General features: G+C 54.6%; 1 long non-coding RNA gene across 1 annotated transcript in view; it reads right to left on the bottom strand.

Moving 5' to 3' along the window:
• LOC135329210 (uncharacterized) overlaps window positions 1–12,171 on the bottom strand; it is a 52,442-nt gene extending 40,271 nt beyond the window's left edge. The window contains exon 1 of the long non-coding RNA XR_010390580.1: window positions 12,123–12,171. This is a non-coding gene — a long non-coding RNA (uncharacterized LOC135329210). The remainder of the gene's footprint in view (window positions 1–12,122) is intronic.
• Window positions 12,172–27,097: the final 14,926 nt, after the last annotated feature.

Genomic DNA, 27,097 nt, shown 5'->3' with positions numbered 1-27,097 from the left:
TCAGCGTCTAATCAGGGCATGCGGGGAAGCAGTCAAGCCGGGGACAGAGAGGTGAAAGGGCAATAGCTGATTCATAAACCACCCAGCCACCAGAACAAAATTCCCCTTCTAACAAGGCATGGAGCAAACAAATTATCTTTGTTGTTAGGAAATCTGTAAGCACTTATCGTTATAATTACCATCTGTGGTTTTGCAATGCAGGTAAAGTAGCAGCAGCAGCGCTGATATGGGCTCGGCTCAGCCCCGCGGGCTGCTAATCAAAACCAACCCATTTGCCTTCAGGTTGAAGATGATGTCAAACTTGATTGAACGTCCACCTTTGATGGCTTTACCTGAGACCTAACAACATCTGTGCCTGACTCACGGTAGCTCTGAAAGGCGATACGCAGGGAGCGGCAGGGCCGCCCGCATCCCGCTCCCAGAGCAGCGACTGCGACCAAAGCATCCGCGCTTCAGGAATCAATAAAACGTGATTTCTTCTTCTTTTTTCTTTTTAAAAGTGTAAACAATGGAGACCGAAGCCCAAAGAGCTGGTCAGAAGATTTATATGCAGCTTAGTTCGAATTTCTGTAATCTATTTGAATTAATAGCCACGTCCCATGCTAAATTGTTTCCAGAGGCCAACAGCTTCCAGGTTATTCCCCCCTTTGCAGGGGAAGCAGAGCAGGGGATTTCACTGCAGGGTCAGCAGCGGGGTGCAGGCGGCGAAAGGCGCCGTCGGTGAAGTCAGGGTGCGCGGCGCAGGCTTGGCCGCCTGCTCGGGGCACAGGCAGGCAGGCAGAAAAAGGCCACGTTTTCCAAAGGAAAACACCTTGGCATAAAGCAAATCCCGCAGGCGGCCTGCTGCACGAGCAGGTCCGCTGAGGATGCGCGTGCACCAGCTGCACCCCGAGCTGCGGGGGTGGTTGAGCTCTCTGCGCTTGCACCTTGCAGTAGCCGAGGCTCGGGATGGAGGGGGGGTTGCATCCCCCGTGCTCCCAGCTGGGCTGGGAGGAGGAGGAGGAGGAAGCAGCCTGGTGCAAACTGCAATCCCAGGTAGGGAGCAAAGGAGTAGGAGAACTGTACAGGAGCAAAGGGAAAGGGAGGAAAAGGCCCAAATCAGGTGTGGGGAGGAGCGAGGGTTCGGATGGGCAAATCCAGGCGGGAGGCAAGGAGCCGGCGCAGGAACGGGACGGGTAATGTCATTCGCGGAGGAAATGCAGCCGCCCCATGGACAAGGTTCACTGCTCGGGCTACATTGCGGGGTCCTCGGCCTCCTGCCCTGGCCGCCATGGCGAGCAAAGCCATTTGACAAACACCACTTGCTATGGGGGTAACAAGAAATATCCAACTCCCTAGGAGTGAAGTGCTTCAGCCTGTGCATCTGAGACCCAATGGAGCATCATCAGCCTAGCAGGCAACCAGAAACTACCTGGCTTTCACTCTGGGCCTATGAGGTATCTAGAGAAAAGGGACTCACAGAAGAAACAGTTTAGGAAGGCGGAAGTTTTCTCATCATGCACTCGTTTTCTGTGATTTTTTTTTTTTTTTTAAAAGCTGCCTCTAAAACACCCCACCTCCAGCAGAAACCAAGCCCTGGCGACGTCAGCCCCGAAAGGCGAGAGCCCTCACGTCTAGAAACCATTACACAAGCGGGAGCTGTCACAACACGCTGGCGGCATGGCCAGCCAGGCGCTTGGCATCCCAGCAGTGCCGTCACTCCGCCCTGCGGCATCACTGCCCGCCGGAGGCTCGCGCCCGTCCCCGGGGAGCCCAGCACCCAGCTCGGCAGCGCCCTTCGAGGGCGCTGCACTGCAAAACTGCTGTTAGTCTGCAGGCTGACGCTTCCTCCTGGCATCCTCGCCCCCGGGCTTTTCGCAGCCCCGGCCTCATCCAGGCAGCACTCAGCGTTGCTGGGCTTGTCCTGCTCGCAGCCATCAGGACACGCAGATCTTCCTGGATCAGCTCCCACCTGCTGCTCAAAGCTGCTCCCCCCGACACACACAGGCTGCTGGCAAGCTACGCATATGTTTGCGTAACCTCGGGTTTTTGGCCGGAAACCAGGCTTTCGGGAGCGTTTCTCAGGCTCCCAAAGTGTATCGTGGTGCCGGGGCCGCAAGGACGGGCACTCCAGCCACCCGGCGTGATGGATAGAGGGGAGGAAAGATGGGTCCGGCCAAGCTGCAAGAGCAGATCCCGGGATCACACCTCGCCTCTTCTCCCTGGAGATGTTCTCCTCCCAGACGGCTCACGGAGAGCTGCTTCCAAAGGTGCCCACGAAGACGAGCAGAAGGCAAGGCAGCCTGCGCCGCGGCTCCGCGGATAACCGATTGCTTTGCTCATTTTGGTCTGACCCAGAACAAATGTGTCTCATTTTTCCAATGCACCGGTAAAAAAACCTACAGTCTCCTTATTTCTAGGTTTTTTTTATTTCTAATGCAGGGCAATTTCAGACCAAAAGGCCAAAACGGTGACTCGAAAAATCACCTTTTCAGGATTTCTTTATTCTTGTCAATACAATTTGCCCCGCTCAGCCTGATTTCACAAATCATTTCGGTCACCTTGGAGCGGGTTTTCGGGCCACTTCAGCGCCTGCTGCAGCCGCTGACAGCACGGCCGGGCCGGGCGGCATCCCCGGGCGCCCCCGCAGCGCTGCCGCCTCGCTGCTCGCCTCGACGCCGCTTCCCTGGCGGGGATGTTTTCGACTAAATTAGAGCCGCTGTTTGCCAAAACATTTGACAACACGAAGCTCTGCTTGGCGAGGTGCCAGCATCCCCGAGCGAACAGCGAGAGGCGGCGCGCTCCGGCCCCGGTTCCCACACAGCCGGGGGGGATGGCAGTGCCGCTGCCGGGATGGGGCGAGCGTGGCACGGGGGGGCCCCCGTCGCCTCCCTTTCCCGACGGCCTTCGCGGAGCACGGGGGGCCCCGGCATGCCTGTTTGCAGGCAGGCAGCAGGAGAGCCCGCACGGCTTGTTTTGTCTGCAACGCCATCAGGATTTGACGCCCGGTGAACCCGACTGCAGCGCCGCGTTGCGGGGACCTCCTCCTTCTCCCTGCGCCGTGAAGTGCCGAGCACACGTTGGGGCGCCCTAAAACTAACCCATAATGAAAAAATAAGGTCTTCCAAGATGAAAAATGAGCGCGTTATCCTCAGCGCAGGGAGAGGGAAGCAGCATGTCCGGGAGGCCTCCCTGCCTTGCACACACCTCTGCCTGCCCGCAGCGTGCAAGGCGCCCGGGGCACCGCACATCCTCGCCCGCCATCCCCGTGCAAAGCACCGGCACAGGGCAGCCCTGCCGGCTGGTGACACGCCTGTCCCCAGGATGCCATCGGAGCCACAGCTTTGGCTGGGGTCTCTAGGTGCCCCTCTAACGCCCAGCAATCAGCAGCCGTGATGCCCCGTTCCGGGGCTCTTGCAGCAGAGGGGCATGGCCAGATTGCAGTCGCCTGCAGCCTTCGGCCAGTGCCAGCCCCGCTCACATGTGCCCCCAGCTTGGCCCTCGCCCCCGCAGCCACCCTCCCACCCCTCCTCGGCTCTCCGGCACGCACTGCAGCCCTGTGGCTAAGGCCGGTTGGGGTTCGTCTGTCTGCAGCCCAAATTACCCAGCCTCCATTTGCATCACCAACGCTTCGCCCTTTCGCCTGAAACAGAGAACAACAAAATTAAAGAGCAAAACACGGCCGTAAATACAAATATAAAACCACCGAGCAGCTTTCGCCAGCAGCAGGAACACATGCCCCAAACTCCAAATCCCCGCTCGGAGAGACGGCGCTTCTGGAAAGAGGCAGCAGGAAGGAGGGAAGCCTTCGCCGAGCTCCCTGAAGCATTAGCCCCAGATTTCAGCTACGAAGTAGAGCATTAAGATGGAAAAAAGCCCAATGGTTCGCCAGTATGCTGATGTTCATGAAAAGAATAAATCTCTGGAAGGAGACTGCCTGTTATTACTGGAATAACGCAATCACAAAGAAACACACTGCAAACAATTACGCTGGAACGAAGAGGGATGGACTCTCTCTGTACGCAATTAGGCACAGCCATGAGTCAGGAAAACAAGCGTTTTCTAGAAATGTTGCATTTCTCCTCCTCAGCACAGAAACCACCTCCTGCATGGCAGGATAAAGTTTTTTTTTAAAAAAAGAAAAACCAACAAAAAAGGGAACTGAAAACTAATATCAGAACAGAAATCACAGATCAATGCATTTGCCCTAGGAAACGAACAGATACAAATCAGGACTTGGCAGCTAAAGGAGCCTCCCAGATGAAGCAGAAACAGCTCAAAAGGAAAGGAACAAAAAAGGGAGAGGGAGAGGCGATGGAAGGGGCTCTGAAGCAGACGCCACCAGTCTGCACACGTGGAGAAGGAGCCAGGCAGCAGTACCTGCCTCCTGACCAGCAAAGGCTGCACACGTAAAGAGGGAGGACAAACAGGCCTGAGAAAATACAGACGATTTGCTTCCAAAGGCTTTCTCTTGCCAAAATTTACAGGTCTGCAGTTTGCAGTTAATAGATGGAGCTCCCCTTAGAGCATCTAATGGAAGAGGCTGAAATGAAAACCACCCGCTCCTGTGGGAGGAGGGGGGTCGAATCGAACGGCCTGCGGGAATGTGTTCTGCATCATCTGGGCCGGGACAGACCCCCGGACACCTAATCACACACCCTGAGATAACGAGCTATGTGGAAGTGGGAATGCGGCTTTTTAAATTAAAAAAGAAGCAGCTGCCACCTCGCACAAGGGGATCGGCACCGAAAGCACGCGGAGGAAATCACTGCGCTCCACTCCCGGCCCCGTGGCAGCGCGCAGTGGGGGCTTCCTGGCCCGGGGGAAGGCGCCGCGATGCGGGATGCCGGCTGCGCATCCCCCTTGGGAAGCTGGGGACGCCTCCCGCGTGACCACCGGGACCCCTGGGGCTTGCTGTGCCTCATCCGCCCGCGGGGCAGAGGGGATAAATCCATTAAACCCACAAAAGTTCGGCTACACAAGGGGCTGCCTCGCTATGATGGAGACACACGCTCCAGTTCACCTGGGGTTTCAGCCTTTCAGCTCGGTTCCCCAGCAAAGAGGTTTTGCTAACTATATTAAAAGAAGGGGCAAAAAAAAGTCAGTGCCAGCCTGGGTTCCCACGGGCAGCGGGCGCCTTCCCCGCGGGGCGCAGGCAGGCCGAGCTCACCGCCAGGATCCCGGCCAGCGACTGCAGAGCGATGCTGCGGCCGCGCCAGGCTCAGCATGTGCTAGCCATCTGGATAACCTACCGCTCCCAAAGAGCGCCGGGTGTTAGCCCAGCCCGATACCCCAAACGGGCCGTAATCAATAACCCTGCCGGGATAGAGACGCGCTGCCAGATCTGCACGGGCTGGCAGGCAGCAAACGACTCGGTATTAAAAACAGGGGCTCCAATAGCTATTAAACACAACAGGCAGCAAACTCGCCAATCGATATTCTGGACACACGACCTAACTCGTGCCATAAATCACTGCTGATAACACAGAGAATGCGATCCTTGCAGAATCGGCAAGGTGTTGTGCAGCTCCGCGGGCAGCGCTGAACACAAAACCGTCTAATTAACCGGATTGCATATTTGCAGTTTATCCACACACACCCCGAGTTGTCAGCCTGCTCTCGAACATCCCAGGCAGGACCCGGTGGAGCGTGGCGATGGATGCAGAGGTGTCAGGGAAAAGCGAGGGGAAATTGGGTCGGAGAGGGCAAGGGACAAGGGTGGGCGCTGGAGGAGCGACCCCCCCACTTGGCTCCCCCAGGACAGCGAGGTGGCTGTGAAGGAGATTTATCCACCAAGCCAAATAAGCAATGTTCCCGCACTATCAGGAATATACGGCGTGGTGCCACGGGGAAAGACCGTGTGTAACCCGGGAGTGCCACGGCACTCGCGGGCCCGGAGGGCACGCTGTACAGTAGAAAGGCGCATGCAAGTATATACAGTATCACACATGCATGTTTAATGTATTTGCTTGGCAGATGGAATAACTTTGTTAACAGACTATTTAAATTCCTGAGGGGGTACCTGTAACTATTAGAAATTGATTTTATGAGCCTGTTATACAAACATTACTCTTCAAGGTCTAAAGCATATTGAAATTCTTCCTGTTCGCTCTCAAACAGATGGTGCTAGGAATTTTTCTGAACCAACTTGTATCCATAAATACTGCCCTCCAATCCCTCTCGCAAGACAGAAACGATCCTAATTAGAACGGTGAGCCCTCGCCATCTTTTCCTCATCATGCGGTTCCTATAAAAACGCTCCAGAATGGGAAGGTTTTGGCAGCCCCTTGCCCAAGCGAGCGACTGTGAGCATTCCAGTATGTTTATCATAATTAGGCAGAATAAAAAGGGGCTTCAGTGCCGTTTGTGAGCCTGGGAACCAAGACAGGGCAAGCGCAATGTGGCAGCAAAAAGAGACGCCAGCATCACCAGGTGCCACTGGCAGGGTCATGCCACCAGCACCAGGGCACTCGGAGCTCGCCAAGGGATGGGGAGAAATGAATGTGGAAGGGGGAAAAAACCCACAGCAGATAAAGGGGTTGAGGGATTCGTTTGTAAGGAAAATTAAAACAGCTTGATCTGTCAAGCTTGACTCTGCACGCTCCAGGGCAGGGGGAGCGTGATGGGGAGCTGGGGATGTCTGGGGTGTTCGTACACCTCCAGGAGATTACTTGGGGGGTATTATAGCTAGGAGTAAGGGAATTAGAGGTGGTTGAGGAGTGTAACTATAGGTACGAACTGGCTTGGGTGCTACCTGTTTGCATGTGTGGCTGGCTCGGTGGGTGTTCGACCAGAAATTAAATTTTGCGCACGGAGACTGTTGGGGGCCAGCAACAGATTCATTTAATCAAGCAGCCAGATTTGCTGCACAATGAAGTTAATCTTGTTTGGGCAGAAGCAAAGGCAGTTGAGGGAGAGGAGGGCCGCTATCCAGGGCCGAGGAACAATATGCCGCACGATAAGGCGGCCAACCTGGTGGGGTGAATAGCAAACTCCGCATCACAGATAGGCTGCCGGATATTTTTACTATGCTGCCATTGACGAGCAATCCTGAGCTCAAATACAGCCGTAAAGAACATTCACTGAATGGAGGGGAAAAAAATTGTGATCTTTTCCTGGACAACTCCATAACACAAAGCGCCAGCTACATTAATCGAATAAATTGCTTGCAGGGAATAGTTTGACTAGCTCTAAATGGGATGAAATTAAGTAAGGGAAAATTAATGCCAAATACCACAAAAATATTCCAGGACATGAGCGGCCTGAGGAGGGGGACAAGTCTCTCTGGCAGAGCAGGGCAGCGAGGCCAGGCCGAGCACGCTGGGCCCCCACAGAGCATCCCCCGCATTTGGGGATGCTTCTGGCTGTGACACTTCCAGGTCCCATCGGCAGAGGGCAGGGACCGGCCACGCACCCGGCTGCGGGGCGTCCGAGCAGGGCAGGAGGAACTGGGGGGCTGTGCGCGCCCCAGCAGTGGCTTTTGCCAGTCCCAGCACAGGACTGAAGCAGGAGGAAACCTCTCCTTCCCGACAGCACAGCCAAGCATGGGCCTGCCAGAAGGCTTAAGAGCCAGAATGCAAGCAGAAGATCCCCCAAATTTAGTATTATTACTTTTTTAATGCTTGGATTTTGGGAGCTGAAGCTTTTCAGCGCAGGGGAGAGGTGATGGGTTTGCAGGAATAAGGATGCTGCTGCATCCCCACACACTGCCCTCAGCCCCAGAGACAGGTGGGGGGGCACCACTGCACCCAGCTGAGCCAGGCCTGACACCAGCAATGCAGTAAGCTCATCGAGTTATTTTCTAGGACCTCAGGGAAGGGAAGAGCAGAGGGTCTCAAAAAAGCCCAAAACAAAAAAACCCAGGACAAAAAGTGCCCACACACAAGCACCCCCACACAACTTTTGTTCCATGTGCAGTCTTATTTGGTCAGTTCAAAGCAGGAGCTATCACAGGCTGAGGGCTGCTGCCTGGGAAGTGGACGTTATAAGGATATTTCATAAACTCCATCATCCATAGAGGCAGTAGTTTCTTCCTTTAATAGCCATGAAGGCACAGAGCAGCCTGAGCCAGGTCCGCTGCAAAGCCTCAGCCTCTGCCGCGTGCAGCTCTGCTGAGTCCCCTGCTCAGCACCCGGCTTCGGCAGAAACGCCGCAGAGCCCGGCCTTTCCAGCCGGGTCACAGGGGATAACCAGGGGGAAAAAGGCAGAAATTGCATTTCCAGACCGATTTCTGGAAGGACAACGGTAACCCGGCTGCTTGCCCCATGCGAGAGGCACAGCCAGCTGCAGACCTGTTTGCACCTCCGAGGAGCGAGCGCCTGCACACGCACTTGCACGTGGACAAGCGAGATACCTGCAGGGATTCCCCCAGCTTCAGCCCACGGGCAACAAGCTGCCGCATGGCTCAAAGGAAAAGAGACCATGGAAGAGCAGAGCCTGCTGCGCCCTGGGGCAACAGCGTGCAGCAAGGTGCTGCGGGCAGGAGATCTGCAATGCAAGACAGCAGCCGCAGAGGAAGGCAGCGTGATTTTTGGCTGAGAGCACAGATGCATCGTGCCACAGAGCAGGGAGTTGAGGAGCCTTCTCCATGCAGACCGGAGGCGATGAGAAGGTCCGGGCACCTTGCTACCTGCAACGGGCACAAGACAGCCCTAACGCTGCATGCTGCAAAGGCAACGTGAAAGCAGGCGTCTCCCCACCTCGTGCTCCCCACCAGGCTTTTTGCACACCATTGCTCAAGGGGACAAACCCCAGGTGCAAAAAACCTCCAGCTCCTGCAAACCGAGAGCAGTGGTGGGGAAGACACCATGCAGGGGGTGATGGAGCCAAGAAGAGCCCTGAGGTCACCCTCTGTCACCCCACAGCACAGAGATGCCAGTGCCAAATGTCTCCATCACCCCGCTACAGCAATCGCACCACCAGCCAAATGGTTAAAGAGGCAGGAGGGTTTGATTTAAATAAATAATAATAATTTAGCTTCCAAATTGCTCCCACATTGAGGTGCTCCAGGCTTTGTGCAATGCAATAAAAGCCATCTCTAAAAAAAAACAACAACAAAAACCACACTGAAATGTTATCAGGAAAACACTACTCATTAAAATTAACAATTAAAACAAATTAGAAAGACTACTGACACAGAGGGGGAGGAAGAGCATCCAAACAAGGAAAAATGCCTAGTAATTTTTAGTCACTGATAAGTAAAATAATGGTCTCATTTAGTGCTGATTACCTAGAATTATTTAATTTTACTTCAAATTATTCAATTTTTGGTTGAAGTTACCTAGTAATTTTTAATTACCGATACATAATACAATGATGAATGGCTCTTATTTACCTCTGTCTGCACAGAAGAGTACAAGAAATCAATAGACATTTCTGGCAAATTATTCAGCAGCTTGATGAAATGATATGAATATTTCCACATCAGTGGGAACCATTTCACCTCCAACCACCTCCTCTCCCCTTCTGCCAGGGGCAGGACCAGGACCAGGTCCAGCCCAGCATCCTTTCTGCCCTCCTCCCTCCCCTTTCCTTTACAGGGGAGTCTTCAGGGTAGGGTCTTTGTCATGTATTTATGAGGTATTTGTAGCCCTTCGGGGCTTCTTAAAGCACATAGAGGCATCCATGGGATAATCCTGGATGCAGCCAGGGAGAAGGGTGGATTTGGGGTGGGTTGCATCTTGCTGGGGCATCCAAAACAGCAGCGTGGTGGATCTGCCTGGGGGAGAAGCCCGGAGGGTGCCGGGAACACCACCGGCCCCCAGGAGAGCGGCCGCAGGGGCGGCTCCCAGGCAGCACAGGGCTCGGAGCCGGGCAGCCCGCCCCGCTGCGTTTGGGAAAGCAGCGTTTGGGCCATTTTCAGCAATTAGCCCGGCCTCTGCCACAGATTCTTGGCTGTAGCATCGATTTTTCCTCCTAATGGAAACAACCTGCAGGACTGAAAATATTTGCAAACTGCTCAGGTCAAGAGAGGGAAGAGCAGCAACAGCAGCGCAGGCGGGGGGAGGCTTTTCCACAGCAAAGCCGTGCTGTGCCCCTCTCCCAGAGCCGCTTGGCTGTTTTCTTCTCCCTGGGCATGCTGCCTGTCTTCTTCACCCCAAAGCAGCAGCATTCCCTGGGCATTCGCCCCACGCGCACCAGCCTCGTTTGTCAAACGACAGCAGAGAGGTCAGAGGAAGAGGAAACCGCGCAGGGCCGGCGGGACCAGCGCCCCCGGCTCCATCATTAACCCGCGCGTTTCTCTAAGTGGGCAAAATCCACCCTCTCCACCTGCTAGAGAGCTGCCGCGTCTCATGTCAGGGCTGCAATCGCTCAGGCAGCGCAGCGCAAGAGGGACCGCGGCACATCAAGACAGGGCTGGAATTCACAATGATCCTGATAAGCTGGAGAGAGCCAGGAAAAACCAGGCAGGTATTGGACAAGGTGAGGATCAACCAAGCCAACAAAGGTGGGGGAGCCTGGGCACATGGCGGGGGAAAAAGGGGCAAGGTGGCTGCTTCGCAGGAGAGGGCTGGAAGTTATATCTGATCACAGGCTGAACACAAGGCAGTGTTATACTGCAGCAAAAAAAAAAATGAGATTAAAAGGAAATGCTGTTCGAGATCTATAAAGAGCATCGTCTCCAGCACTCTCCCCAGCTCTGCCACTGTCCTGGTTGTGAATATGCCCCATTTTGGGCCCTGGCGGGCAGCAAAGGTGGGAAACACCAGTGAGAGCATGGCCAAAGACAGCACCAAGCACCCAAGGTCTGGAAAACGCAGTCCACCTGGAGAGGCAGCCGGGCTGGGGTCACTCAGCCCACAGAAGCGGGGCAGGCAGGAGAGACCGGAGCACTTCAGGATGCAGGAGAGCTGCTGCGGGGAGGAAGGGACCTGTCTGCTCAGCACAAGAAATAACAGGCTTAAGCCACAGCCAGAGGAAAAAAACCTCAATTTAGCCATAAGGAAATGTTTTCCAGCAGCCAAGCCCCAGTGCAGGAGGCATCAGGAGTCCGGGGTGCATGCGGGGAGGCATCAGAGCACTCTGACACGCATCCGTGGGGAGCAGCCTGGGGCCGGGCTGAACACTGGCTGCTGTTCCCCCCTGCAGGGCCATGTTCCCCCCCCACCCCCCCCGACCCCCAGCTGCTGCAGTCGCATGCCCCGACCTGTCCTGCTCACCAGCCCAGCACTGCCCCGGGGGGCAAGGAGCCACAGCACTGGAGCACCATCCGCAGTTATTGCTTTTTATTCAAATGAAAGAAGCAACTGTGAAACACACGATAAAAATCTATAGCTCTCCCCCCGGGCTCGCAGATAGAGCGCCGCGACGGCTCAGATTGGAAATTCAATTCCAATCACTGTATGGGCACGGAAGGATGAGGGGCCGTGCCAGAATGCGCTCAGCCCGGGCGACGCTTTGCAAAGCCCCCACATGCGCCGCCAGCCGTTTCGGTGCCTGCCAAAGGGCTGTCCCAGGAGCTCGGCTCAGCAGCAGCCAGGCGAGCAACCCAACCTCGAGCATCCGAGCACACAGCCAAGAGGCTCGAGCAAGGTGCGCCAGCCTGGGGCAGTTCTCAGCAACACACATCTCATGCAGTTCTGGCACCTTATTGCAAAGGAGATGCTGGAAAAATAGTCATGAGTGGAGGATTTCAAAGCATCAGGTTTTTCTTTCTTTTTTTTAGAGCTTGGGGAGAGAGCTGGATAAAAAGGGCTAAGGTAGAGACATTACCACAGGGTCTTATCTGATCTGGCACCAAAACCTGCTATTGCCTCTGTTTCCCTATCTTGAGGGTTTTTTTCTTTTAAATGCACACAGCTACAAATCACCCCCTCCCAGTTTAAGTGTCAAATTAAATCAAGACAAACCTTCCCCTGTTCCAAACTTCCTCTGGTCCTTGGCTACACTCTGCAGCGCTTTCCCACATCTCCAGCTCCCACCACCTGGCACAACCCCAAGCCTTTGCTGCGTAAGGCATCTTCAACCTGAGCTTCCCATCTACCCAATGCACAGAGCTGCTCAAGCTCCAGGCCTGCAAGCTCCTCTTTTCGGCAAGAAAGCAAGCTTCCTTCTGCAAAAACGTCTCCAGCAACTCTCAGGTTGTTCCAGTCACTGGCCATAAGCTCATTACCAGAAAAACATCAGGCAAAAACAGAGCTCACCTTCGCATCCAGCTCACTCTGCATCCGAGGTGGACGCTCTTGGACACAACAGAGGAAGCGATTTGGGTGTTTTTACTGGCCCCATTTTAGAAGTACTGGGACAGATGACTAAATCCAAAAGCTGATAAGAAACTCATTCGTACACTAACGCATGATCAATGTGTGGAACTCATTGCCGTGAGACACAACGCAGCAGAGTTTTGTAAGATTTTAAAGAAGATCTGACATTTATGTGGCTAATAAAAGTTTCTGCAGCTCCATGAGTCAAGGTAGATAAAGGAAAGATGCCTAGAGGGGAGATAAGGCCATGTGCTTCAGAGCATAAGCTAATGACTAATAGCAAAAGACAAAGAAGAAAGCACCTCCGGGAGGCTGGGTTTTTCCTGTGTACCAGGTGTTTGCTTGTACCTTCTCTGAAGGTCTTGGCACATGTTACTGCAAGATAGGAGACACAGCTAGCTGGATCCCAGGCTCGCCCCGGGACAGCGCCTCCCATGCGCCTAAGTTTCTGTGTTTTGTTTGGCTTTTAAATTCGATCCAGATCCCTTAAAGCCCTGCAAAGCCTTCATCATTAATCCTCCCGACACACAACCTGACCGCGCGTATTGGAAATCGTTGCTCAGGGCTTGGCGCCTCTCCAGGCCGAGGGGACTGAGCACTGCCTCGCCGAGGGCCTCTGCCAGCCCCGGGAGGCGAGCGGGGACCCACGGGAAAGCACAAGCTGGAGATGCCGCCTGTCTCGGGAAGCTCCCCAGCGCCGGAGCTGCTTGCAGGCACAAGCAGACCCATCCCCAGGGCCACCCTTGGGGATGGTGTCAGCCCATGCCGTGGGCACCAAGCTCCCAAGGCGGCTCCTCTCTCCCGTTTCGCCCTGCAAACCCTCCTCTGCCAGGCCCATCGCTCCCCAAAGCTAACAGCCCTGCTGGTCCTTCAGCTCTGCTTATAAAAGTTTAAGCAAGAGACCCAAATGCTGCCTCTTCCCAAGGCTGAGCAGAAGCAAAGGCTGCTGCACTTCTCATTTCAAGAAAAACACATGTGCACACTTCCCTGACCTCACTTGCCCATGCACTTATCACTTGACCCATGGCTGTGTCTTGTCCTGCAAGAGCCCGGTGTTTAGGGCCAGCAGGCATGTCAACGTGGCACCCACGGTCAGGACACCCCAGCGCAGCACAACACAAATAACAGCACGCGGACATGGGGTTACCTGCAGCACTTGGCTTCAGAAGGGTCCAGCCTGCAGTTGCCACCGTGTCCTTAGCCAAACAGCCCCCAGGCAGCACCGAGCCAAGGGAGACGAGCAGGGGAAAGGCTGAGGACCACCCCCAGCAGCTCCCTCTGCACAAAGCTGCTTGCACCCAGAGCCATGGGGAAAATAGTACCTTGCCTCCCTCATCTTTAAATAGGTGCAGCTGCAGCTCGCTGGGAGGCACCTGGGCACGTGGGGCTGACGAGCCACAGCCCGTTAGTGCTGCAGCCCGTTAGTGCTGCAGCCCGTTAGCATCGCAGCCCGTTAGCATCGCAGCCCGTTAGCACTGCAGCCGGGCCTCCACGCGGGGCACCAGACACCCCATCTTCCCGACTGCCTGCTGCAACCTGGTGCGTTTTGCAAAGAGCAAACGCAATTTGCTCCGTCCCCGTTCAGCAGAAAGTGCCAGCCACAGGGAAAGCTCTGGGATTTGCTATGAAACAGCTCCTCCTCCCCACCTTTATTCTTTTTTAAGCACAATATTTGCTTCCCGCAGCGCTCAGTGGGCCGGTGTGGTGCCCGCGGGCTCTGCCCAGTGCCCTGCGAGCTGCCGGCTCCGCGGGACGGCGTTCCCCTGCCCGGCTCCGCCGAGAGCAAAGGCTGGCGGGAAGACAGCCAACAGGCGAGTTTTGGAGGACTTTCCACAAGGCGATCCAAGAATTAAAAAAGCTAAACAGATTTTACATATTAAGCCTACAACCCTTTAGTGAAACATTAAAGACTATTTACTTAAGAGGCTGTGGATGTTACGCTGGGAAGTTTCCCCTTGCACATGTGCTCCGAGCAGCACCAGCAGTGTGCAACCAGCAGCTTGTGGCGTTTCATCGCGGCGGCGTGGGAGCCAAAAGCGCCCGTTCCCCTCCAAAAGCGGAGGCCCGAGCGGTTTCCCCCGCGAACGCCCGCCGGGGACGGCCGGCTGCCCCGTAACACGCTGCCACCAGCATGTCACCGCCGTTACTATTATTTATAGAGCGTGACCAAGGGCCAGGAGGAAGCCCAGGAGTGCATCTTCCATAAAATCCATAAAAAGCAGTTTTCCTAACGACTGTTCGCGCTAGCGAGTGCGGTGGCGGCGACCGGCCCGTCCCTCCTCCCCGCGAGCGCCCGTCCGCCAGGTAGCGCTTGGGAAAGTTGGAGGAATTACGGATTAACAGAGGAAAATATTTCACCTAATCAAAAAATGATATAATCAGGAGCGCTCGCTGTTAGCTCCAAAACCTGATGAGCTTTAAATCTTCACATTTAGCCTCCGGACCGCAGGGAGCAGTTCCCAGTCTACCGTTGGAGGGGAGAAGAGAGCCAACACGTTACGCTAAATCCAGATAACCCCGTCCATCTTCCGTGGCGGATCTCACAGCCGCTTAAAGTTTTTACTGGAGCGACGACAAGCTCGAGGAAAGCCAAGTTTCACCCCCAGCCCGCTCGCGGCGGCGTCTCCGATCCGCCGGTTCCTGGCCACCTGCGCTTCCGCGGCGGGGTTGCGGTCGGCACCGGAGCGGGACCGCACCGGAGCGCGTTGGGTTACCGCCGCCGGAGCGGGCCCCGGCTCCGGGAGGCTGCGGTTTCCTCCCGTCCCGGACAGTGTTCCTGGAAATACCTCGCCGATTCGGCGCGTTAATTGGGAGGAACTGGAAACCCAGGCTCCGGGTCAGCAGATTTTTGCCGGGGGATGAAAAGGGGCTGGTTTGGCTCGTGTGCGGCGTGTTTCCCGCAGGGCGGCAGGCGCTGCGAGGACCCCCGCGAGGCCACCGAAGTCATTTCACCCTGATTTTCGGATTGCCGCTCTCTGCGCGCGCCTCATCTATTTTTGCACTCGCTCCCCCACGCCGTTCGGCTGCGTTTGGAGCAGGGTGGGTGTTGCCGGCTCCCGCTGCCCGCCGCGGACCTGCCCTTGTCTCGTGCGGTTCTTACAGTTACGACCGCCTGAAATTGTGTTTAGATGAGAATAGCAGCTTTCATTAATGTATAACATGTCCCCTGTGTGCCCAGAAAGCTCGGAAAGCAGAAGAAAAATTAAAAGCCATAATGTATTTTTTATTCTTATTGATTTTTAAGCCTATCTTATTTTGGGGACCTGGCTCGTAATTTCTGAGCGCTTGTGGGAGAGCATAAGCTCCCCGGGCCTCGTGGTAGGATTGCACAAAGACTTCTCCCTGTGTTTTATTTTTTAGTAACCTCGATAGCTAAACCCAGCCTTGCGGAGAAAAGTTTTAATATTCAGGCTGACAAAAATAATTAGTTTCCAGTGTCGTGTAATAAAGCGTCCCGGAGTGGAGACGGCCGGGGAAAACTCCCTGGCACTGGAGGCGGCGTGGGCAAGCTGGCCTCGGGGGCCGTGCTGGGACCCGCTCACAGCTGAGACTGGGGACCATCCGCCTGGCCCCAGGGCTTTCCCGAGCGGCCCTCCCGGCGGTTATCATGCCACTCTGGGCTGAGCATCCCCCTGCGGGGGGGGGGTAAGACCTGGGATGCGGAGCCCGTGCACTGCAATTCAGCCGTGCGTGCGGGACCGCGGCATCCTTGCTCGGGACGCCGTGCTTTAATCAAGGCTTCGGGATCTTCCCGCCGGCCACCCGGGGCGGCAGGATTTTAACTCTAACCACATTAGCGTGCGCGGCGGGAAGGTGGCGGGTCCTCGCGGAGCCGCCGGCACGACGGGCAGGAGCCTGGCTTTCATTTGCACAGAGCGCGCGGTGGGAATTTCCCTAATCAAATAAAAGGCAAATGAAAAACTCCCTCTCTCCAAAAGTTTCATTCTCTTAATGATATTAATTGCAGAAACAAGCAGCATCTTCCTTTGCGTGCTGTCCCTCTCCGCCGCGGAGAGGAGGCCGGGGGGGATTTTTTCCGCGGGGCCCCTTGCAGCCACCACTCCACACCTGGGCAGCATTTCTCTGCCCTCCTGCAGCTTCTCATCAGGGGGCAGACGGGAAAAAAATAAAGCAAAGCGAGCACCGGCTTGCAGAGTGATTAGCCTCGTCCGCCGGCGTCTGGAGGGGCTGGGGGTGCGACGCGTGGGACCCCCGCCGGCCCCGGCCATGCCGCCGCGCCGCTCCACCTGGCCGGCCCAGCCTCGCCGCCCCGATTAAATATATAAGCTCGTTTATACGTCTGGAGGGAGAGCGGGGACGTGATGTCATGGCGAGGGGGCAGCCGCCGCTCGGCGAACACAGAGCCGGAGGGGCCCCCCGAGACTGCTGCTCGGGGCCTGGGGCACCAGCACTGCATTTAACCCCTTCAGCACCCAGCAAAGGGGGTCTGGCTGCAGGCCCCTCTCCCTGCCGACACCACGGCAGGAAAGGCAACTATATATACATATATATATATATATATATATATATATGTTTTTAAATATTCAATGGGAAAAGTCTGCGTTCGCTGCATGCACACGCAAAAAAAAAGGAAAAAGAAAGAAAAGGGACACGGCCAGACCATTTGGCTGAACACTTTCATTTGGTTAAAAAAAGGGAAAAAAAAGCCACCTTTGCAGGGAGCTCATGTCTGGAAAATTCCAGCCCAAACGACGTAAATTATGAGCAATTGAAAACCGGGATTAAAAAGGAACCTAGCACGAAACCTCAAGCACAACCATGAGCATCCTGCTCGCAGCCCCACGGGTCTCCCCGTGTGAAGGTCGGCGGCGGGACGGCTCCCGGGACGCTCGTGCTCGTGGCTGCGTTAGGGCCTCCCGAATTATGGGCCTGGGAAGGGGAGCAGGGAATAACGTGCTCGACCACGGCATCCCTGCCTCCCGCGGCGCGGCCGGGACAGCCCGGAGCGGTCGCTCGGCTCCCTCGCAGTTCGGGTTGCAGCAAAAAGTTGCTCTAAGGAGACATAAATTACACGCAGCAAAATCCTTCGCTCTAAATACCTCCCGTCCTCTGCTGCTGTCTCAGGGCAGGACTGAAGTTATGGCCAGGACAGAGCTGAACATATTTAACTCTTTTTGTTTTACACCAGTTTAGCTCAGCCAGGGCAGCTTTATGCCAGAAGCCTCCTCAGTGAATTTATTCCTGGCTTGCAGCATGTTGGGCTGTGCCAAGAAATGCACAGGTGCAAATTAAATCAATATACCTGGCTCTCGGTGGATGGGAGGGTCTCTGTGGAAGGGTTTGCGTGGCTTTAACCAGATAGCTTTTAAAGCCAGTCGAAGTCAAAGCGGTGCAAACTTCCGTTTCAAACAAGCCGTGCATCTGCAGGGCTTTCCCAGGCCAGCACAGCTGTAACCTCTTTTTAATGAGGGCTGAAGGCACGGTGTGAATCTAGAGAGCGCTTAGTGCCCCGGCTCCTGGGGGACGCAGACATGCCCTTGCTGCTTCGAGCCCCGAGCACGCTGGCAGCACGGGGATCGGAGGCCCCTCGCCCGGCCCCGCACACCCCGGCTCCTCTTTCCAGGCAGGACACAGCTCCTCTGCCCCAGCTCCACACTGGCCACCCCTTGCGGCCACGCTGCTCCAAACTGCCAGAGCTTCAGGGAGGCGAAAGCGTGCAAACGGCCCTCTCTCCCACTGGTCCTTCCCAAGTCCATGCAGGAGGATCCCTGCTCGAGCCATGCTGCTGGCCTTCCGTATGCTCCTGCCCATGTTCTTTGCTCGCTTGGTGTCCTCATCTGTGCTGTGTCTCAGCATAGGCAAGAGGAAGAAGGCAAGAGCCCACCATCCACCTCGCAAGCCGCGTTGGTAGGAGGTTGCCCCATCCCAAGCTCCAGAGCTCCCGGGAAGGGGCAGAGATGGGCCCAGAGCTTCATTCCCGCAGGCTGCACTAACCCGCGTGGCCAGGCCGAGCGGGTGGCAGCCCCAGGCGGGCGGCAGAGACCCTGAGCTCAGCTCTCCCAGAGCGCAAAGGGACCTTTTTGCATCCATGGAAATAAATGAAGCAGTGGGAAATTGTTAGCACGATTTTGGCCTGGGCTGGCCAGCACTCCACTCAACACGGCTTGGGTTGGTGTGGGCCAGGGACCCTTCCCAGGCAGCAGGGTGGATGTGGTCACCCTGTCTGGGTCGCTGAGGGGGCGGTTGGCATGGTCCATGCTGCTTGACTTCAGTAGCCTTTCAGGCCAAGCCAACAGCCAGAAAATATCCAGGTCTTTGGTTGATGTGCCAGCCAACAGCGTAGCTGCAGAGGGTGGCAATTAAGCACCCAAATGCACCACTTCCAGCCAATGTGGTTATCTATGCTGCCTTCATGGTCCACGGAGAGAAGCAGGCGTGCAAGGTCACACCCCAAGGCAAATAGCGCCTGGAAGAGTCCATCTCCATTCCCAGCTGCGTTATGGCCTGAGCTGGTATGGCCCATGCCTGATTGATGCCCCCCCAAATACAAAGAGAGCGGGAAAGCCCTTTGGTGAGTGAGAGTGCGGAGACCTCAACTGGGAACCAGATCTTGGGCTGGGAATCAGTCAACCCAGCCGCGGCCTGCCCCCAGTTTCTCCTTTGTTATTATCTACATTATCTACTGGCACCCAGACACGGCCCTGCCGGCGCCTGACACGAGAAGGGACATGACGCTGGCTCGAAAAGCTTCCAAGCAGAGCTATACACTCCCTACATCAACTCTAACAAGCCAGCGGAGAACGGATCTACATACGGCATCGGAAACCCACTTAGTAAGGGCTAGGGGAAAGGCGGGATCGGTGGTGTTATTTTACTTAATTTATGACTAAATGCCCCCAGAAGAGTTTAGCCCTTATTACCAAGATATAATGGCCTATTAAGGGAGCAACATTCCCTGGAAAGCAGCCCAGTGTCAGTGACTCCTTATTGAGATAAGAACTTAATAATCACACATGAAGCTATTCAGGGGTCAGGATCCAAGAAAACATGTAGCCTGCCCACATTTCCAGCTCGCTGGGACTCCTACCCGCGCAGGAAACGGGAGCCCTGTCACTGCAGGCAGGGGAAGCGACGTTTCTGGGCTCTGCTGACTGAAGAGGAAACCCCCACGCTTGTAAATCTATACTTCCTAGCTAAATGCTTCATAACAACAACAAAAATAAAGTGATGTTAGAAAACGTTCATTTTCTTTTACAGTAAAGCCATGTCCTGAAGCCAAAGAGAGGAAGAAAAGAAATTGCTCGTTCACTGCTTACACCGTTCCCATCTCCAGCATCTTTGCAGGTTCTTCAACCTGTTTTCCACCCAGCCCTTTGCGTAGGGCAGAGAGCTTGAGCTGTGTCTCCTGCCATTGCAATCAATTAATTTCAAATGGTGCTTTCAGAAAACAAGTCTCTTCCCACCCACCCCCATTTCTCCACATATCATTTCTGAGTCTGATGGTCTTGTTTGCTTCTGAGTTTGTTACTGAACAGGGAACATTTTCTCAGCAAAATGTAAGGCTGAGCGATAAGGACTGTGCAGGAACTGATAGAGACTCTGCAGATCGAATATGATGTTGTTTATTTGACTATGATGTATATTTAAAGGTCTCAGTTACAATTGGCCTGGGGCAATCTCTAATGAGCTGCAGCTGCCTGGACTCTCATTAGCTTTAATGACATCTTCTCAGTACATTTTTCTTGGGGTAAGACCTTGTCCTTTCTATGGTTGTGCACACACTAAAACCAAGAGACATCTCACCCTAAAAGGGCAGCCAACTCAAAACAGTGGAGCAATGATAAATGATGCAAGTGTCCAGAAGAGACAAACCTTTCCTGGAAGAGTCATTGTTTATTTAAGGCAAACTAAATGTAATTTACTTTGGCACGCCTTAGAATTAGGCTGGGACGTATTTGCATGGAGGCTCAAAAAATAGGAAACAAAGTCGCTGTGTGTGTTAGGAAAAGATCAATTTGCAATTTCCCTGATTTTTTGCCATTCGTCTCTCTCAATGGACAATCACTGGTGTTTCTGCGCCTCGCTTTCTTCTGTGCGCAGAAAGAAAAGCTGCAAGAAAAAGGCTGGATTAGAAGAGAAGGTAACAGGAAGAAACACAAGCAGCGGTGTTAGGCAGCCCCTCCTTGCTCCCATGCCGAGATTACAGGCTGCCGGTAGTCCTTCCAGCTGGTGTCTCTTGATCAGACCCTTCTGTGCGGAGCGCAGTCCTTTCTTGCCCCGTGTGTGTCTTCTGGAGCTCTGCCCCTACCGCGCGCAGAGGCCCTATCTCCACTTCCATCTCTTCTTCGGAGAATTCAGGGAGCAGTCATTAATCATGCGAGCTGTCCCCTCCGTGGGAGCACAATGGCCTTCTTTATCCTCCACTTCAACAGCCCTGACATGTACAATAACAATCAGCCTTGACGTATCTGTATTGCACCGAAGAGACTTGCTCAAAAGGTTCCTTTGCAACATTTCAGGTCATAGTTAAAATATATTGGTTTATTGTAAGGCGAGTGGTACAGATCATATCGAAGATGCATGCTGGTTTCTAGGTAGCGGCGCAGCATCTCTAAAGCATCTTTCTCGCCGCAGCCGTAGCCCAGCTCCTACGGGCGACGGAGGAATTAGGCTCCCACCGCAGCTTGCTGTGGCATGGAGGATGGCATGTACTTTAATGGGGGGTTTCCATCATGACCTTTTTCTTGGGGCATCTTTCTAACAAGGAAGTTTAGCTGTTTCTTACTGAGACATGCAGAGTTTAGGAAATTACTGTCCCAAAATGAATGCCGCTCACAAGGTGCAAGGGGCAGTACAGCACCATCCCACCACACCGATGGAGCCGGCAAGAAATCACACTAAACCCGTGTCTCCAAACTCACATCTTCAAACTAGTCCTGCAGCTGTAGCAGACCAGGAACATATTCGTCTACAGTGAAGCATGATGGAAATTTCCCCACAAAACTCCAAGCAGGGAAACAGAAGTCTTCAGAAGCTGCTACTAGCAGATAGCAGCATGAGGGATGGGTTGTTTGGGAGCTCGTTCGGCCCTTGCTGCTGCTGTCACAGCTGTGCGCCAAATGTGTCCGGCACCTCCGGCAAAGGGCTGGGAGAGGAAAAGCGCCATGCACCATCCCTGGGGTGGCAGAGGAAGAGGAAGGGTTTCTAGGTCAGGAGACGGGAAGGGATATAGGAAGGAGAGCAGCAATACTAACTCGAAGGACGCTGGGCTGCTTTTGCCCCTTTTTCACTAGTCTAAAGCTGCGTTAGGAACTCCAGGCTCCCCTTGAATTCCTGGGCTCCGAAACGCCACCGACCGAGCGAAGGTACTCCCAGACAAGTTGCAGGAGCTACCAAATAACCAGGGGACGCTAAGAAAATAAAGAGAGGTAGGGGGTGGGGGGAAATAAAAACAGGAAACAGGTGGTTTTTACTTCTCCCTTTTTTCCCCCTCCTTCTTGCAGTCCTTTTTGCTGGGGAAAGCTGCATCTCCAAAGCGCGGATTAAATAGCTCGCTACAAAATAAAACACAACCAAGTTAACAAGCTCTGAGATTTAGGGAGACGCCGCTCTGGGAGATGCAGGAAAAGGTTATGGGGGCATTTCAGAGCTGTCTAGACCATGGGGCTAACTGCTTTGCCCCTGACGATGCCGGCGAAACCTAAGCCTGCAGTTAACTGCCAGGCTCAGGAAATCTCCGCGGCCGGGCCTCGCCGCGGCGTCGCCGGCTGCCGTCCAGCCCCCAGCTCTGCCACTGGGCACCTTTGAAAAAGCAGCAGTAGCAGAGCGAATATTGGGTTTATTTCAGGAAATCCATGACCTTTCTCAAGCCTTGTCCCAAATGCCCGGCGGCACCAGGGACCAAGCTGTGCTGGGGACCAAGCTTGGTCTTTTTGGACAGCGAACGAAACCCCCGTTGTTTTTAGTGATACAATTCACAAGACAATTTTCTACCCCCGTGAAGGTTATTTGTGCCGTATCACAGGCTGCCTTTTCCCCGGCAATCGTCCCTTCTGCACAAATCACATTCCCCAAGACGCATTAATTTGCGAGGCACCGCAGTGTGTTTTACCCAGCAAGGGAGGCGACGGCGCGCTTCAAAAGGCCCTTCCCAGCTCCGGCGCTGCGCCGCGGTCCCCGGAGACCCACCTGCCTCCCCGGGGAGCACCGGAGTCGCTCCTGCTTGGAGCAGTGTGGCCAGACAAAAAGTCCCCAGCCAGGAGCAAAGAGCCGCGATGAGGAGAGAGTTTACATGCTGCCCTTTTGCTCTCTTCCAGGGCTCTGTATTTTTTAAACACATCCTTTCTGCTGGCTGCCTGCCACGGATTTTTTTGTATATATTCTTCTTTCTTTCTTCTTTTTCTTTTTTTTTAAATTTTCTGACATTTCTAAGAAGAAATGCAGGGAGAAAAAAAAAAAAACCCCGATCTCGCTTCTCGCAGCACACAATGAGCTGGAGAGCATGTCGGGTCCAGGCTCCAGCAGCTCGTTTTGGAACCACTACAAAAAGAACCGCTTAAATGGCAGCGGTTCAGGAGAAACGCTCGGTGTTGGAAGACGTGTTCTGGGTGGTATCAACCCCTTGGCAGCTCCGGCAGGAAAAGCAGCTATTCTCCGTGACATAAACAGCGATCGAATCCAAGCTCTCATTATCTCTCCTCGTTCCTCCCTCTGACCCCTTCCAAAGAGGAGTTACGAGCGCTCCGGGGACGGAGCCCCTCCGGCCGGCTCGGCCGCGGCGGACCCTCCGGAGCGGATTCCCGGGCGCGGGAGATGCAGCTCGTCACGCGCTCCGCCGCCAGGGCTGGGGGCCCAACACATGCTTTCTATTTGGCCATTTTTTGGTGCAGTGATTTGACGTGTAATTAGGAGGGGGGTGAATTATTAGTTATAAATCTAGCCCGGTCTCCCTCCCCCATTTGCGAATTAGTCCTGATTTCCTCTATGCGATTTCATTGTTTGCAAACGTTCGCCGGGTTTCATAAATTTGGGCCGATGAGGTGCGGGCAGGCTGCTCGCCCGGAGCCACGTGGCATCGCCTCATCGCGCTGACTGGGGAGAGGCGTCTTAAAACGGGGGACGGCGCCCACTGAGCAGCTGGCGGAGGGGAGAAAGATGACTTGGGCAAGGAGCCCCACGAACAACAGGCTCGGGGGGTGGGTTGCAAGGGCTGATTAGCTCCTTCCCTCTTCTGCTGCTGGCTGGGGATGTAACTGGAGATGATGTAGCCGGTAGAGACTTGCACATCAAAATATCCGTTTCTCCAGGTTTTATTTTCTAGGCCTTCCGCAAATACAGGGCTGTGCTGTCGTGGAACGCGCCTGCCTGGGCTCCGGCCCCAGGCCTTTCAGTGCTTCCAAGGTCATTTGCTCTGTAACAAGGCTGAAAAGCAGAACTGCCTTTCTTTCGCCGTTTATGTCTACCAGATACACACTGCTCGCTTTTTCATTTGGATTCATTTTCGGCGCTGTCCTGAGAGAAAGGAGCAAAGCAATTTTCTATTTACTGCAAAATTCCAAGCGAGCAATTTTGTGGATCTGGAGATTGTCAGGAAGAGGTTACTGGACTATGTACATGGAGGAGGAGGAGAGCAGAAGCGATAGGAGAAGAGCACAGTAAAGGAGAGGTTACGGCCAAACTTTTTGCAGTTGTATTCTGTCTCATGAAACCTTTGACTAAACACCCCAAACTGGTAACTATTACTGGATGTGTGAGTAATTCCTAGAAAATTTTTTAAGTATTTGGGAAAAAAACAATGCATAATGGAAACATTACGCTATTGTCATGATCCTGACACTGTTGGCCAGATCCTCAGCTGCTGCGAATCATGGGCTCTCCTTTGACTTTGGCAGAATTATGCCTTATTTATCCCAGCTGAGGATCAAACAGGCCGGCCAGCGCTTGCACAGCCTCTGCCTTGCGGGTCAGAGCAAAGTGCTTCCTAAAAGGCCGGTCGGTGTGAGGACGCCTGCCTGCGGCCGGGCCCCGAAATGCAGCCGCTGCAGCCGGGCCCCGAAATGCAGCCGCTGCAGCCAAGCGGGGAGACGAGCCCCAGCCAAAGCCATTTGCTGCTGGTCTAGTCCTGGTCTGAAGAGCTTTAGTTGCATCGCCTGGAGATGGGTGGTGCCTTCGGACCATTTGTCCAGCTGTGTCTGGAGGGCGTGGGAAAACCAGAGCAGCATCGCAGTGAGCGTTCAACACTTGCGTGTTTTGTAGGAGAGAATTTCTGCTCCACGGAGCCCACGATCCAGAGAAACGCGGCGGCAGCCCCAGCTCGCCCCGCAGGACGAGGGCGGGTGGGTGAGGATGGCACGGCACGGTCAGCGCCGCAGGTCCAGTGCTGCTCTGGTGGCATCTTCCACTCAGTATTTTGCATGGCTGGACTAGGTGACTTGCCCGAGGCCGCAGGAGATGCCCCGGCAGAGCCTGCGGCCTCTCGCCAGGGCCTTGGCCTGCAAGGGCAGCTCTCGTCGTGGCCCTCTGCTTCCTCTGTTCCCGGGGGCCTCCTCCTCCTCCTCAAAGCTCTTGGCATCATGCAGGAGCCAGAAACTTCCCCGTCCCCCATGGGCAACGAGGCAGCCGAGCTGGGCACACATCACTGCTCCATAAACACCCACCTCGGAGCCAGACGCTAACGACAGATTTAATCCTGGCTCACGTTACCTGGAAAATGAAGCCAAACATATTTTTCATCAAGAAACACCACTGGTTTCGGTACGTGTGCGGCTAGCGCCGTGCTAACAAGCTCCGCTTTCTGCGTGGCAGAGGAGTGAGGAGGTCCCCCAGCTGGAGCCAGCGGACGCGGTCCACGGCTCCCCCCTGCCCGGTCCAGCTGCAGCTTCCCCTGTCCTCTCGCCCTGCCCTGGAGACTTCCCCACCCGGGCTCGGGAGAGCAAAGCGGAGCCGTGAGGGAGGCAGCAGCTTGCCAGGCCCAAGGACCGGAGATCTCGGCCGGCAGCGGGCGCGAGGAAGCGTCAGGACGGGAGCAGGGCAGCACCGGGCTGGCAGGAGGGAAGGATAAACAATAAATCATTAGCAGTTTACGCACATAGATTAATTTATACTTTTTTTTTTTTTTTTTTTTTTTTAGAACTTGGAATAATTTATTGTAATTACTGTTGGCTGAGCTGTGTTTGAAGAAGGCAGCACAGCTGAAAAGGATTTTTGAAAGGCATTGAATGGGGAGGCAATTATTTTTTTAAAAAATATGTTTAAGGATTATAAAAGTAATTACTGCCCTCAAGCCAGGATGTCTAATTATGTTAAACTGTGGCTTAAGACAGTGCAACTTTTGGTCTCCTCCTTGCACGGCTCGCGCTGGAGCTGGGTGCACGTGGCCTGGCCGAGGCAGGGCCCTCCGTCGCCGCAGAGGTGGGAACGAGTTGGCCCAGCATCTGCAGGGAATAGCTCAGGCCTACTGAAAGGACCCCTGCGCCGGGGAACGGACCCGATGACCCCCGCCGGGGCCTCTTCCTGCCCTGTTTTGCTCCGTTTTCCTATGGGAGCCCTTCCCGAGCAGCAAGAGAGAAGCATGCGTTTATTTTTCAAGCTTGCCTTTTGACTCGAGCTCCCCTCTGTTCTTCTGCCAACGTGTGAGAAATAAGTTCAGGTTTAAAAGGCAACCTGAAATGTGCATACACACACAAAACTTTTTTTTATTATTATTTTTATAATCCCGTGATTTATGGGCCAGCTTGGGGCAGGGGGGATTTCACTTGTGATTTTTTTTTGATCTTTTGAACGTTGCCCGTACCTAGACGTGCAGCCAAGATCATATGTGCTGGAGAAGCAGCGTCCGGGGCGGGGGCAGGAGCTGCCGCAATGGTCTTTGCAAGCGCGTTACAGATGCACACGAGTTGAGCAAGACCGACTGTGTCAAGGCAGGAGCGGGGAGGAGGGAGGGAGGAGGATATCTCAGTAATTGCGCTGGGAGTTGGAGCTGTGGGAATGATAGGAGAAGCTGCATCTCGGAGGTGTCTAGAGAGCTGCTGAGATTTAGACAGAGCTTGAATGCGGGGGATCTAGGAGGAGGTTGTTTCTCTCGTAGGCTGTGATGAATGGAGACTAGATATCCCTCTACACCATCCTTAGCCATCCCTATCAGCATCCAGCGCCATCCCAGGGCTCAGCAGAGCCCCGGCGGCAAATGCAGCACAGACGCGGGCGTCGCATCACACACATCAATAACACATATCAATTCGGAGTTCGTTTTATGGTGCTGATGGCTCCCGCCCCACTTCCCCGTTCTCCTCCGGCAGGTCACGCAACAGCGAGCGTAACAAATTCACTCCATTTAACCCAAACTATCGCATGGCATCGGCCCAGGAGGGAGAGCAACAGGCAGAGCGGGCTGGTGGGCTGAGCGCCGGCCGCGGCTGCAGAAGGCTTCTCCCAGGGGAGGCGGAGGACGGCGACGCTGCTTCGGCTCCCCGCTAGCCAGCAGGCTCTGCGCTGCCCTGCCGAGAGCGCTGCACTAATTGGGACCGCTTAGGTGCTGGCGCGAAGCAGAGGCGGCAGCTTCGGGGCGGCAGAACAGCCTCGGGCGCCGGCAGCGCAGAGCCGCTGGCTTGCGGGGACCGGGGGGGAGCACGGAGACGCTGCGAGGACGAGCAGTGAGAGAGCCTACAGAAAACAGCCTTTTCTGGGATGGGAAACTGCTGCGCGGCAACCCTGAGAGCAGCAGCCCTAACTGTAACGCAAACCAGGAGCTGCCAAAGTGGGGAGAGGAACAGCAGAGCAGTTTCTAGCATCCCATGCAGATCTGGAGGTCTGTCAAGTATTAGGGCTCAATTTATCTCTGGCACAGCAGCACTAGGTAGGCCAGTGACAAATGCACTCCCAAGGCAAGTGGTTTTTTGTTTTTTGTTTCTTATTAAACATGCAAAAATGTTTATCATTATTACCACCACTATTCC

Source organism: Dromaius novaehollandiae, chromosome 9, assembly GCF_036370855.1.
Source record: "Dromaius novaehollandiae isolate bDroNov1 chromosome 9, bDroNov1.hap1, whole genome shotgun sequence".
NCBI classification, from domain to species: Eukaryota; Metazoa; Chordata; class Aves; order Casuariiformes; family Dromaiidae; genus Dromaius; species Dromaius novaehollandiae.
Note: the sequence above shows the minus strand (reverse complement) of the source record. Positions and strands in the feature narration are given on the sequence as shown.